This window comes from Arachis stenosperma, chromosome 4, assembly GCF_014773155.1.
Source record: "Arachis stenosperma cultivar V10309 chromosome 4, arast.V10309.gnm1.PFL2, whole genome shotgun sequence".
Classification (NCBI taxonomy): Eukaryota; Viridiplantae; Streptophyta; class Magnoliopsida; order Fabales; family Fabaceae; genus Arachis; species Arachis stenosperma.
Genome location: NC_080380.1, coordinates 49,322,488 through 49,325,323, shown reverse-complemented (window position 1 = coordinate 49,325,323; position 2,836 = coordinate 49,322,488). Strand labels below are relative to the sequence as shown.

Below are 2,836 nucleotides of genomic sequence, written 5' to 3'. Positions count from 1 at the left end.
CTAACTACTTTTCCCTCTCTAATTTTCGAAAATATCTCATCTCTTTTTCAAAAATTCTTTTTTGTTTTAAATTTTAATTTTAATCTTATCCTATCTCTAATTTTCGAAAATTACTAACCCCTCTTTAAAATTATTTTTGAATTTTCTATCTCTTTTCTCTTAGTCTATTTAATTATTTATTTACTAACACTTCTCTTCACCTCTCTTCATCTAATATCCGAACCCACTCTTCTTCACTCTTCTCCCCTTTTTCTTCTACTAACATAAAGGAATCTCTATACTGTGACATAGAGGAATCCTTTTCTTTTCTTGTTTTCTTCTCTTTCATATGAGCAGGAACAAGGAAAAAGGCACTCTTGTTGAAATTGATGCTGAACCTGAAAGGACTCTGAAGAGGAAACTAAGAGAAGCTAAATTACAACAATCTAAAGGTAACCTTTCAGAAACATTAGAACAAGAGAAGGAGATGGCAACCGAACCCAACAACAATAATGCAAGGAGAATGTTTGGTGACTTCACAAAGCCAACGTCAAAATTTGATGAAAGAAGCATCTTCATTCCTGCCATTGGAGCCAATAATTTTGTGCTTAAGCCTCAACTAGTTGCTTTAATGCAACAGAACTTCAAGTTTTATGGACTTCCATCTGAAGATCCTTACCAGCTTTTGACTGAGTTCTTGCAAATTTGTGAGACTGTAAAGATGAATGGAGTAGATCCTGAAGTCTACAGGCTCATGCTTTTCCCTTTTGCTGTAAGAGATAGAGCTAGAATATGGTTGGATTCACAACCTAAGGATAGCCTGGACTCCTGGGATAAGCTGGTCACGGCCTTCTTGGATAAATTCTTTCCTCCTCAAAAGCTGAGCAAGCTTAGAGTGGATGTTCAGACCTTCAAACAAAAAGATGGTGAATCCCTCTATGAAGCTTGGGAAAGATACAAGCAGTTGACCAAAAGGTGTCCATCTGACATGTTTTCAGAATGGACCATATTAGATATATTCTATTATGGTCTATCTGAGTTTTCGAAAATGTCATTGGACCATTCTGCAGGTGGATCCATTCACCTAAAGAAAACACCTGCAGAAGCTCAAGAACTCATTGACATGGTTGCAAATAACCAATTCATGTACAGTTCTGAGAGGAATTCCGTGAATAATGGGACGCCTCAGAGGAAGGGAGTTCTTGAAATTGATGCTCTGAATGCCATATTGGCTCAGAACAAAGTGTTGACTCAGCAAGTTAACATGATTTCTCAAAGTCTGAATGGATGGCAAAATGCATCCAACAGTACTAAAGAGGCAGCTTCTGAAGAAGCTTATGATCCTGAGAACCCTACAATAGTAGAGGTAAATTACATGGGTGAACCTTATGGAAACACCTATAATTCATCATGGAGAAATTATCGAAATTTCTCATGGAAGGATCAACAGAAGCCTCAACAAGGCTTTAACAATGGTGGACGCAATAGGCTGAGCAATAGCAAGCCTTTTCCATCATCTTCTCAGTAACAGACAGAGAATTCTGAACAAAACACTTCTAATTTAGCCAATCTAGTCTCTGATCTGTCAAAGGCCACTTTCAGTTTCATGAGTGAAACAAGATCCTCCATCAGAAATCTGGAGGCACAAGTGGGCCAGCTGAGTAAGAAAGTCATTGAAACTCCTCCCAGTATTCTCCCAAGCAATACAGAAGAGAATCCAAAAGGAGAGTGCAAGGCCATTGATGTAATCAAAATGGCCGAATGCACAAGGGAGGAGAAGGACGAAAATCCTAGTGAGGAAGACCTCCTGGGACGTCTCTCAAGCAAGAAGGAATTTCCTATTAAGGATCCAAAGGAATCTGAGGCTCATATAGAGACCATAGAGATTCCATTAAATCTCCTTCTGCCATTCATGAGCTCTGAAGACTATTTTTCCTCTGATGAGGATGAAGATGTGACTGGAGAGTAAGTTGCTCAATATTTAGGAGCTATCATGAAGCTGAATGCCAAGTTGTTTGGTAATGAGACTTGGGAAAGTGAACCCCCTTGCTCATTAGTGAACTAGATACCTGGATTCAGCAAATTTTACCTCAAAAGAGATAAGATCCTGGCAAGTTCTTAATACCTTGTACCATAGGCACATTGACCTTTGAAAAAGCTCTATGTGATCTGGGGTCAGGGATAAATCTTATGCCACTCTCTGTAATGGAGAAGCTGGGGATCATTGAGGTACAACCTGCCTTGTTCTCATTACAATTGGCACACAAGTCATTGAGACAAGCTTATGGAATAGTAGAGGACGTGTTAGTAAAGGTTGAAGGCCTTTACATCCCTGCTGATTTCATAATCTTAGACACTAGGAAGGAAGAGGATGAATGTATCATCCTTGGAAGACCTTTCCTAGCTACAGCAGGAGCTATGATAGATGTCAACAGAGGTGAATTAGTCCTTCAATTGAATGGGGACTACCTTGTGTTTAAGGCACATGGCTATCCCTCTATGACAAAAGAGAGTAAGCATGAAGAGCTTCTCTCAGTTCAGAGTCAAGAAGAACCCCCACAGTCAAACTCTAAGTTTGGTGTTGGGAGGCTACAACCAAACACTAAGTTTGGTGTTAAGACCCCATATCCAAACTCTAAGTTTGGTGTTGGGACTATACAACATTGACCTGATCACCTTGTGGCTCCATGAGAGCCCACTGTCAAGCTAATGACATTAAAAGAGCGCTTGTTGGGAGGCAATACAATTTTATTTATCTAATTTTTATTTTATTTTATTTTATTGTTATTTTGTGTTTTATTAGGTACATGATCATGTGGAGTCACGAAAAAAATATAAAAATTAAAAACAGAATCAA

At 38.8% G+C, this 2,836-nt stretch overlaps 1 non-coding gene across 1 annotated transcript; it reads right to left on the bottom strand.

Annotated features, from left to right (window-relative positions):
- Positions 1–865: 865 nt before the first annotated feature.
- LOC130977620 (small nucleolar RNA R71) lies at positions 866–969 on the bottom strand. The gene has a single exon (XR_009085306.1). It is a non-coding gene; the product is annotated as a small nucleolar RNA R71 (small nucleolar RNA).
- Between the last annotated feature and the right edge of the window lie 1,867 nt (positions 970–2,836).